The sequence below is a fragment of the Bison bison genome, unplaced genomic scaffold (genome assembly GCF_000754665.1).
Source record: "Bison bison bison isolate TAMUID 2011002044 unplaced genomic scaffold, Bison_UMD1.0 scf7180017864326, whole genome shotgun sequence".
Classification (NCBI taxonomy): Eukaryota; Metazoa; Chordata; class Mammalia; order Artiodactyla; family Bovidae; genus Bison; species Bison bison.
This window is the reverse complement of record NW_011494898.1, coordinates 1,783,567-1,795,783: the sequence shown is the minus strand read 5'-3', so window position 1 is coordinate 1,795,783 and position 12,217 is coordinate 1,783,567.

Genomic DNA, 12,217 nt, shown 5'->3' with positions numbered 1-12,217 from the left:
TTTGTGGAATTTACTCGACGTTTAAATGCTCTTTTGCTGAATTTGTGGGGGAGAAAGTGTTCTCCCCGTCCTACTCCTCCGCCATCTTGGCTCCTCCTCTAGAAGGCTTTTTAAAACATAGCTTTCTGGGCACCTCTCCCAGAGTAGATCTGGTTGTGGACAGAGAATTCACATGGCTAACAAGTTCCCAGGTAAGCTGATGCTACCTAACCAGGACCAAGCCTTGAGAACCCCTGGTGGTTTAGAGTCTAGGCTCTAGGTTTTGCTGATACGGGTTCAGATCACAGTTCTGCCACTTAACTTTCTTAATCATGTGACCTTGAGACAGCTAAGGCCTCACAATTTAATCTTTGTAAATCACAGTTTCCACTTTTATAAAATGGAAAGAGAAGTAACCTTCTAAACTTGTAACTATGAGGTGAATTGATCCATATAAAGTACTGAGTGCAGTTGCTGCTGCTGCTGCTAAGTGGCTTCAGTCGTGTCCGACTCTGTGCAACCCCATAGACGGCAGCCCACCAGGCTCCGCCGTCCCTGGGATTCTCCAGGCAAGAACACTGGAGTGGGTTGCCATTGCCTTCTCCAATGCATGAATGTGAAAAGTGACAGTGAAGTTGCTCAGTCGTGTCCGACTCTTAGCGACCCCATGGACTGTAGCCCACCAGGCTCCTCTGTCCATGGGATTTTCCAGGCAAGAGTACTGGAGTGGGGTGCCATTTCCTACTGAGTGCAGTGGCAAGATATAAATACTAAGAATGTTAGCTGGTGGTATTTTTTAACCAGATGTGAGAAATTAATGTTCAAGCTCAATTACTAAAATTAAGAAAATATGCCCCCTCTATTAAGTTAATTATTTATCTCTGGATCTTGATTTTCTTTTTAATACTGATGAGGTATAAATTTTTCTGTTTTTTTTTTCTGTTTTTTTTTCTTTTTTTTTTAAAGATTGGCCATGTGGACAGAAAGATTTGGTAGAAAGATCATGAGATTTGGAATCAGGAAAATGCCTGGGTTCCAGTCTAGACTCTGCTATTCCTAGCTTTGTGAGTCATAGCAATTTTCTTCATCTCTCTGATCCAAGTTTCCTCTAAATATCTTCAAAAGTGGTGATATAAATGGTAAGGACTGTTACATGGATCAGATGAACTAGATCATTTAAAAGTTTTATTTTCTTAATATTCAGTACAGGTATTGTTATTTTTATTGAGAATAAGGGTCTAGAGCAATTTTAAAAAAATTTTTATTGGGGTATAGTTGATTTACAATGTTGTGGTTAGTTTCAGGTTTACAGCTGGAACAATTCTTATTGTACCTATTATCATGAAAAATTATGCTTCTGTGGAGTGACAATTATGGAAAAATTTTTTCCATTGTAATTATTTTGAGTTGGTGGTGACTCTAACTGGGAATGGTGGAACACTTAGATATGTGAATGTGTTATCTTTTATTAGTAATCTAGCCAGATTGCTTTCTTATTGGCTGAAATGCTGGTTTATTTTTCAGACATTTTACCTGAAAGGAATTTACATCTGAATGACCATATTTCAAAATGATGCAAGGAGAAAGAAAAAAAATGTATCCGGTAATGACTGGACCAAAAGCATATTTTAGAAAACTTTGCCCCATGGTGTGAATTGCTGAGTTTTGATAATGGATTTTGGATGAAAATCAGGGGCTTATTTTCAGTTTGGGACTGTGTGATTCTTTCAGAACAGGAAAGAAGAGAAAATAAAAAATTTTTAAATGTAACACTGAACAGAGGCGCTGTGGGAGATATGAAAATGAACCACACACATTTCATCTTTTAATTGTGTTTCTCTTTCGGAAAGCACAACAACATAGAAAAATCACTACATATGTCATAAAGAAGGTCAAGTCAGAAGGCTGAGAGCATTTAAAGGAAGAAGAGATTATGTCCGGCTGGAGGATCAGCCCCCTCCCAATTTTAGGCCCCACTCTGAGCCACATTAAGCTCATGTATCTGAGTATCATATGGAATCTGGAAAGGACTTGGTGAGCCCAATTTATTGACCTTCACAGAGGATTATATTTCAACCATCTCAGACAGATGAGAATCTATCCCCCGTTGGGGGAAGAAATCCTTCCCTTGAAAGAGATTCTATAACCTTTATTAACTCATTTCAGTATTTAACAGCCTTTGCTGGCAGCTGAGAAACCTGCTTTAACTCACACACGCACATCAGAATTTGTCCTTTCTAGGCTTGCTGAACACAGACTTGTATCTCAGTGTTAGGTGACCATCATCCTAACTCCAGGGATCCTCATGTCATTGCCTCATTAGGTGATTAAACAATTAAACAAACAATTTGGGAGTTGGGATATAGCCCTGGTTAAGAGCACTGAGAGGCAGTGGTTTTGGGTTAGAGTCCTGACTCCCGTCGGGTTTCCCTGGTGGCTCAGACAGTAAAGAATCTGCCTTCAATGCAGGAGACCTAGGTCCAGTCCCTGGTTAGGGACACTCCCTTGGAGAAGGGAATGGCAACCTACTGCAGTATTCTTGCCTGGAGAATTCTATGCAAAGAGGAGCCTGGTGGGCTGCAGTCCATGGGGTTACAGAAGAGCTGGACACACTTTCACTTTATTTTTCACTTTCCTGACTCTGTCACTTTGTTGTCCTGGAACCTAGGACAAAGTTACTTGAAACCTCTGAGCCTCAATTTTCTTATCCATAGAATGGAAATAGCATCATATTTATCTCTCAATAAATATCATCTCTACCTCTTAAGGTTGTTGTGAAGATTAAATTTAAAAGATCCATGTTTGGGTTGAAGTACATGAAATCATCAATGTGTGACCATCTTGACCAATTAACAACTAGCAATTTTATGTCGTCTAAGCTAATCATGGCTTAGCAAAGTATATAAAATCTACCAAAGACTCAACATTAATAGCATTTTTTAGAAACAAAGGATTTCTTATGGTTGTTATTACATTGTTCTCATTAGTGTTAACATGGCATACATATTCAGGCTCAGTGCTGGAGGATATTCCTGCGAACAAACCACTACAAAATGGTGAGCACATTGATTATGGAGCTGCATATGAGACCATACATGTGCAGAAGATAGAGCATCTGGGTCAGCCTGCAGAAGGTATTGAAGGCTCCAGAGATGTGGCAGCATTTGAAATGGGGCCTTGTAGGGTGAGCTGGAGTTTTCTAGGTAGAAACCAATGAAGAATCCCACACAGAAGCAAGAGCCTGTGCCCAAGGCACAGAGGTGGGAGAGAGTGTGGGAGCTTGAGGAACCTGTCTTGATTCCATATGGCGCGTGTAAAATAAGACTGTGGGGGTGGAAGGAATTGAGAGCAGAGAGAGGAGGAGGGGCACGCCTTGAAAGACGCTGGAGATTTCACTGGAGAAGTGTCCTGGTTGGTTTTGCAAGCTGGAAAGGTTCCTCTGGAGATTTTGAAGAGAATGATTGGCCTGGAGAAAGTGTGGAAGATTTGTAAGGAGAGAGACTTGTAAGAAGGCTGTTAGAGCTGCTAAGCCAAGAGAGAGTATAGGGGAGCAGCAGTGTGCTGGGAGTGAATGGAAGCGATGTTTTAAAGGTCCTCGTGATGGGAGGCCCAAGGGATGGGGGTGACGGGGAAGTTGTCTGCTGGGCGTATAGTACAGAAAATAGGAGCAGGCCTAGGGTGTGGAAAACAGGGTGGGAGGGGTGAGAAGATAATGAGTTGAGTTTGGAATTTCTTGCGTCCTTGTGTGTGAGGACTTTCCATTTCCTTGGACTTCCGGGAGCCTGTTGATTTTGTTCTGACTGCCGCAGCATGAGTTGTTACGTTCTCACTGGGACCACAGGGATTCATGAGACCCTTGTTGGCAGATTTTGAGAGCACAAATAACACTTTGCTTTTCTGGTTTCACCAGTGTCTTACCTTCACAAAGACATTGGTCATGTGCCTGTGCTGAGGCAATGGATGATAAGTTTTTTTAAAAAAGCTAATTTTAATGAAATTTTAAAAAAATTTAATGATTTTTTTTTTTTTTTAATTATTGTTTGACTACTGTGGGTCTTTGTTGCTGCACAAGGGCTTTCTCTAGTCACAGTGAGCAGGGCTACTCTTCATTGCATGGAGCGGGCTGCTCATTGTGGCGGTTTGTCTTGTTGCAGACCACAGGCTTGAGGCACATGGGCTTCACTTGTTGCAGCTTGTGGGCGCTAGAGCGCATGCTCAGTAGCTGTGGCATGCAGGCTTTGTTGCTCCAAAGCATGTGGGATCTTCTCTGACCTGGGATCCAACTGATGTCCCCTGCATTGCACGATGGATTCTTAATGATTGGACCACCAGGGAAGCCCCCCTTTTTAAATTTCTTAAGGTATAGTTGATTCACAGTATTGTGCTAATTTCTGATATACAACAAAATGATTCATTTATATGTGCCTATTTATGATATATGCACACACAGTAGGACCTTGTTGTTTATCCATTCTCTGTATAATACTTCGCATCTGGTAACTCCAAATTCCCAACGCGTCCCTCCCCCATCCTTCACCCCTTGGCAACCACAAGTGTGTTTTCTATGCCTGTGATTCTGTTTCTGTTTCACAGGTAGATCCATTTTATAGAATGCGTATAAAATGACATATAGAATGTCATTTAATGCCGTATTATAGAATCCACATATAAGTGATGTCATATGGTATCTCTCTTTCTCTTTCTGATTTACTTCACTTAGTATGATAATCTCTAGGTTCATCCATGTTGCTGAAATGGCATGTTGTTTCATCCTTTCTGATGGCTGAGTAGTATTCCATTGTATATATGTAGCACACCTTTTTATCCATTCGTCAGTTGATGGGCATTTATATTGTTTCCATGACTTGGCTGTTGTAAATAGTGCTACTGTGAACATTAGGGTACATGTATCTTTTTGAATTATTCTTTCATATGAATATATGCCCATGAGTGGGATTGCTGGATCATAAGGAAAGCTATTTTAGTTTTCTGAAGAACTTCATACTGTTCTCTACAGTGGCTGCACCAACGTACGGTCCCACCAACAGTGTGAGAGGGTTCCCTTTTCTCCACGTGCTCTCCAACTTTTTTTATTTTTAGATTTTTAAATGATTTCCTTTCTGACTGGTGTGAGGTGATACCTTATTGTAGTTTTGATTTGCATTTCTCTAATAATTAGTGTTGTTGAACATCTTTTTGTGTGTCTATTGGCCATCTGTATGCCTTCTTTGCAGAAATGTCTATTTAGATTTTCAGCCCAGTTTTGGATAGAGTTTTTTGATTTTTGCTATTGAGTTGCATGAGTTGTTTGCATATTTTGCAAATTAAGCCCTTTCAGTCACATCATTTGCAAATATTTTCTCCTATTTTTTAGGTTGTCTTTTCATTTTGTTTATATTTCCTTTGTGACGCAAAAGAGTTTAAGTCTGAGTAGGTCCCATTTCTTTGTTTCTGTTGCCATGGGATGGCTTCTAGGCCTTTTGGCTACGGTGAAGTGTATTGCCTTGGGAGACTGACCTAAGAAAACATTTGTATGATGTATATCAGAGACTGTTTTACCTACATTCTCTTTTAGGAGTTTTATGGTGTCATGTCTGTGTTTAAGTCTTTTAGCCATTTTGTGATTTTTTTTTTTTTTTGAGATTACTGAGAAGGGTGTGTTCTAACTTCATTGATTTACATGTGGCACTCCAAATTTCCCAACATCACTAGTTGTAGAGGCAGATTTTTTCCCATTGTATATTCTTTTTTAAGAAAATTTTATTGCTGTATAGCTGTTTACAGTGTTGTGTTAGTTTCAGGTGTACAGCAAAGTGAATCAGGCATTTGTTATTGTTCAGTCGCTAAGTCATGTCCAACTCTTTGTGACTATATGGACTGCACCACACCAGGCTTCCCTGTCCTTCAGTATCTCCTGGAGTTTGCTCAAATTCATGTTTGTTGAGTCAGTGATGCTATCTAACCATCTTATCCTCTACTGCCCCCTTCTCCTTGTGCCTTCAACCTTTCCCAGCATCAGGGTCTTTTCCAGTGAGTTGGCTCTTGGCATCAAGTGGCCAAAGTAGTAGAGCTTCAGCATCAGTCCTTGCAATGAATATCAGGGTTGATTTCCTTTAGGATTGACTGATTTGATCTCCTTGCAATCCAAGGGACTCTCAGGGATCTTCTACAACACCACAATTAGAAAGCATCAATTCTTCAGCGCCTATGTTCACTTTTTTGCCATATAGGTCATTACAGAATATTGATTGGAGTTGCCTGTGCTATATACAATGGGTCCTTATTTCTATCTATTTTATATATAGTGGTGTGTTTGTGTCACTCCCAGCTCTCTTAATTTATCCCCCCTGTACCACCTGGTAACTCTGTTTCTTTTCTACATCTCTAAGTCTATTTCTGTTTTGTAGATAAGTTCATTGGTACCCCTTTTTTTTAGATTCCACAAACTGTTGTTGCTGTTCAGTCACTCAGTTGTGTACGACTCTTTGAGACCCCATGAACTGCAGTATGCCAGGCTTCCTTGTCCTTCTCTGTCTCCCTGAGTTTCCTCAAACCCATGTCCATTGAGTCGATGATGCCATCCGACCATCTCATTTTCTGTCACCACTTCTCCTACCTCAGTGTTTCCTAGCATAAGGACCTTTTCTAATGAGTTGGCTTTTCACATCAGATGGACAAAGTTTTGGAGCTTCAGCTTCAGCATCAGTCCATCCAATGAACATTTAGGGTTAATTTCCTTCAGGATTGACTGGTTGGATCTCCTTGTAGTCCAAGGGACTCTCAAGAGTCTTCTCCAACACCACAGTTCAAAAGCATCATTTTTTTGTGTTCACCCTTCTTTATGGTTCAACTCTCACATCTGTACATGACTACTGGAAAAACCATAGCTTTGGCTACACAGACTTTGGTCGGAAAAGTGATGTCTCTGCTTCTTAATATGCTGTCTAGGTTTGTCATAGCTTTTTTTCCAAGGAGCAAACATCTTTTAATTTCATGGCTGCAGTCACTGTCTGAAGTGGTTTTGGAGCCCAAGAAAAGAAAGTCTGTCACTGTTTCCATTGTTTCGCCATCTGTTTGCCATGGAGTGATAGGACTGGGTGCCATGATCTTAGTTATTTGAATGTTGAGTTTTAAACCAACTTTTTCACTCTCTTCTTTCACCTTCATCAAGGGGCTCTTTACTTACTCTGCATTTTCTTCTATTAAGGTGGTGTCATCTGCATATCTGAGGTTATTGATATTTCTCCCAGCAATCTTGATTCCAGTTTGAGCTTCATCCAGCCTGGCATTTCTCATGATGCATATAAATTAAATAAGCAGGGTGACAATATACAGCTTGATGTACTCCTTTCCCAATTTTGAACCAGTCCATTGTTCCATGTCCGATTCTCACTGTTACTTTTTGAAGTCCATACAGGTTTCTCAGGAGGCAGATAAGGAGGTTTTGTATTCCCATCTCTTTAAGAATGTTCCACAGTTTGTTGTGATCCATATAAAGGCTTTAGCGAAGTCATTGAAGCAGAAGTAGATGTTTTTCTGGAATTCTTTTGCTTTTTCGGTGATCCAAAGGATATTGGCAATTTGATGTCTAGTTCTTCTGCCTTTTCCAAATCCAGCTTGAACATCTGGAAGTTCACGGTTCACATTCTGTTGAAGCCTGGCTTGGAGAATTTTGAGCATTACTTTGCTAGCATGTGAGATGAGTGCTGTTGTGCAGTAGGTTGAACATTCTTTGGTATTGCCTTTCTTTGGGATTGGAATGAAAACTGACCTTTTCCAGTCCTGTGACCACTGCTGTGTTTTCCAAATTTGCTGACATATTGAATGCAGCACTTCACAGTATCATCATTTAGGACTTGAGTTAGCTCAACTGGAATTCCATCACCTCCACTAGCTTTGTTCGTAGTGATGTTTCCTAAGGCCCACTTGACTTCACACTCCAAGAAGTCTGGCACTAGATGAGTGATCACACCATCATGGTTACCTGGGTCATGAAGATAAATTTTGTATAGTTCTTCTGTGTATTCTTGCCACCTCTTCTTAATATCTTCTGCTTCTGTTAGGTCCATACCGTTTCTTTCCTTTATTGTGCCCATCTTTGCATGAAATGTTCCCTTGGTATCTCTAATTTTCTTGAAGAGTTCTCTAATCTTTCCAAAGAATTTTTATCTCTCCTTGCTATTCTTTGGAACTGTGCATTCATATGGGTATATCTTTCCTTTTCTCCTTTCCCTTTCACTTCTCTTTTCTCAGCTATTTGTAAGGCCTCCTCAGACAACCATTTTGCCTTTTTGCATTTATTTTTCTTGAGTATGGTTTTGATCACTACCTCCTGTACATCTTACATCAAAAAAGCAAGAGAGTTCCAGAAAAACATCTACTTCTGCTTTATTGCCTACACCAAAGCCTTTGACTATGTGGATCACAACAAACTGTGGAAAATTCTTAAAATGATGGGAATGCCAGACCACCTCACCTGTCTTCTGAGAAATCTGTATGCAGTTAGAAGCAACAGTTAGAACTGGACATGGAACAACAGACTGGTTCCAGATCGGGAAAGGAGTACATCAAGGCTGTATATTGTCACCCTGATTATTTAACTTATGTGCAGAGTGTATCATGTATGCCAGGCTAGATGAAGCACAAGCTGGAATCAAGATTGCCAGGAGAAATATCAATAACCTCAGATACACAGATGACACCACTTTAATGGCAGAAAATGAAGAAGAACTAAAGAGCCTCTTGATGAACGTGAAAGAGGAGAGTGAAAAAGCTGGCTTTAAACTCAACATTCAGAAAACTAAGATCTTGGCATCTGGTCCCGTCACTTCATGGCAAATAGATGAGGAAACAAGGAAAACAGTAGGAGACTTTATTTTCTTGGGCTCCAAAATCACTGCAGATGGAGACTTCAGCCATGAAATTAAAAGACGCTTACTCCTTGGAAGAAAAGCTATGACCAACCTAGACAGCATATTAAAAAGCAGAGAAATTACTTTGCCAACAAAGGTCTGTCTTATCAAAGCTATGGTTTTTCCAGTAGTTACGTATGGATGTGAGAGTTGGACTATAAAGAAAGCTGAGTGCCAAAGAATTGATGCTTTTGAACTGTGGTGTTGGAGAAGACTCTTGAGGGTCCCTTGAACTGCAAGGAGATCCAACCAGTCCATCCTAAAGGAAATCAGTCCTGAATATTCATTGGAAGGACTGATGTTGAAGCTGAAACTACACTACTTTGGCCACCTAATGCGAAGAACTGACTTATCAGAAAAGACCCTGAGGCTGGGAAAGATTGAAGGCAAGAGGAGAAGGGGACAACAGAGGATGAGATGGTTGGATGGCATCACCGATTTGATGGACATGAATTTGAGCTAGCTTTGGGAGTTAGTGGTGGACAGGGAAGCCTCACGTGCTTCCATGGGGTCGCAAAGAGTGGGCCACTTGAGAGACTAAACTGAACTGAATTCTCGTACAGTGTTATGAACCTCTGTCCATAGTTCTTCAGGCACTGTGTCTATCAGATCTAATCCCTTGAATCTGTCACTTCCACTGTATAGTCATAAGAGATTTGATTTAGGTCATGCCTGAATGGTCTAGTGGTTTTCCCTACTTTCTTCAATTTAAGTCTCAATTTGGCAATAAGGACTTCATGATCTGAGCCACAGTCAGCTACTGGTCTTGTTTTTCCTGACTGTATAGAGCTTCTCCCTCTTTGACTGCAAAGAATATAATCAATCTCATTTCAGTATTGACCATCTGGTGATGTCCATGTGTAGAGTTGTCTCTTGTGTTGTTGGAAGAGGGTATTTGCTATGACTGGTGCATACTCTTGGCAAAACTGTTAGCCTTTGCCCTGCTTCATTTTGTACTCTGAGGCCAAGCTTGCCTGTTACTCAAGGTATGTCTTGTTTCCTGCTTTTGCATTCCAGTCCCCTATGATGAAAAGGACATCTCTTTTTTTGGTATTATTTCTAGAAGGTCTTATCGTCTTCATAGCACTGTTCAACTTCAGCTTCTTCGGCATTAGTGGTTGGGGCATAATCTAGGATTACACCGATATTGAATGGCTTGCCTTGGAAATGAACAGAGATCATCCTGTCATTTTTGAGATTGCACCCAAGTACTGCATTTTGGACCCTTTTATTGATTGTGAGGGCTATTCCATTTCTTCTATGTGATTCTTGCCCACAGTAGTAGATGTAATGGTCATCTCCCATTCTGTTCCATTTTCATTCATTGATTCCTAAAGTGTCAGTGTTCACTTTTGCCATCACCTGTTTGACCACTTTGAATTTACCTTGATTCATGGACCTGACATTTCAGTTCCTATGCAATATTGTTCTTTACAGCATTGGGCTTTCCTTCCAACACCAGACACTTCCAAACAGAGGTCGTTTCCGCTTTGGTTCAGCCTCCTCATTCCTTCTGGAGTTATTTCTCCACTCTTCTCCATTAGCATATTGGGTACCTACTGACCTGGGAAGTTTATCTTTCACTGTCATATCTTTTTGCCTTTTCATACTGTTTATGGGATTCTCATGGTAAGAATGCTGAAGTGGTTTGCCATTCCCTTCTCCAGTGCGCCACATTTTGTCAGAACTCTTCACCATAACCCATCTGTCTTGGGTGGCCACAGCATGGCTCATAGTTTCATTGGGTTAGATGATGTCATGATCCATGTGATCAGTTTGGTTTGTTTTTTATAATTGTGGTTTTCATTCTGTCTTCCCCTCTGATGGATGAGGATAAGAGGCTCATGGAAGCTTCCTGATGGGAGGGACTGGCTATGGGGAAAACAGTCTTGCTCTGGTGGGCAGAGCCATGCTCAGTAATTCTTTAATCCAGTTTTCTGCTGATGGGGCTGTGTTCCCTCCCTGTAGTTTGTTCAGAGGCCAAACTATGGTGGGGTAATGGTGATATAGGCGACCTCCTTCAAAAGTACTTAATGGCAGCATGCCGTGGCTCCCAGGACTGTTGTAGTCAATGCCCCCAACCCTGCAGCAGGCCACTGTTGACCCACAGCTCTGCTGGAGACTCCCAGACACCCACAGGCAAGTCTGGCTCAGTCTCTTGTGGGGTCACTGTTCCTTTCTCCTGGGTCTGGGTAACACAAGGTTTTGTTGTGCCCTCCGAGAGTCTGTTTCCCTGAAGGTTCTCAGTCCTTTTGCTGGATACCCAGGCTGGAAGTTTGTTGTGGGCCCTGGAACTTTCACAATAGCGAGAGAACTTTTTTGGTATAATTGTTCTCTGGTTTGTGGGTCCTCTGCTCAGTTGCTCCATAGTGGAGCTAATGGCAACCTCCTCCAAGAATACTTAAGCCAGACTCTGTTCCTCACACATCTGCTGCAGCCAGAGCTCCTGTCCCCATGGCAGATCACTGCTGACCCATGTCTCCCCAGGAGACACTCAGACATTCCAAGGCAGGTCTGGCTCAGTCTCCTGCGGGAATGAGTAGTATTCCATCTTGTGTATATATATACACACCACATCTTTATCCATTCCTTCCTTCCTTGGTTTTTAAATGTTTACTTATCATTTGCTTGTGCGAGGTCTTGGTTGTAGCATGTGGGATCTTCAGTCTTTATTGCATGCTGGATGTGTTAGTTATGGTGTGTGGAATCTTCAGTTGTGCCGTGTGAACTCTTAGTTGCAATGTGGAGGATCTCATTCCCTGACCAGGCCCCCTGCATTGGGAGCAAAGCCTCTTAGCCACTGAACCACCAGGGAAGTCCCTATCCATTCCTCTGTTGATGGACATTAAGATTGCTTCCATGTTGTGGCTACTGTAAATAGTACTTCAGTGGACGTTGTAATTCATGTTTCTTTTTGAATTACACTGTTGGAATTACAGTGTAATTCAAACTGTAATTTTGAATTACAGCAATTACAAAAAACCTTGTGCACACCAGGACCCAGACGAAAGGAACAGTGGTTTTCTCTCAGTATATACTTAGGACTGGGATTGCTGGATTATATGGTAGCTATATATTTTTACTCTTTTAAGGAACTTCTATGATGTTCTTCATAGTGGCCATATCCAACTGACATTACCCCCAAGAGTGTAGCAGGGTTCCCTTTCCTCCGTATCCTCTTTAGCATTTATTGTTTGTAAATTTTTTGGTGAGCACCATTCTAACTGGTATAAAGTAAGGTCCATCCAGTCAAGGCTATGGTTTTTCCTGTGGTCATATATGGATGTGAGAGTTGGACTGTGAAGAAGGCTGAGCACCAAAGAACT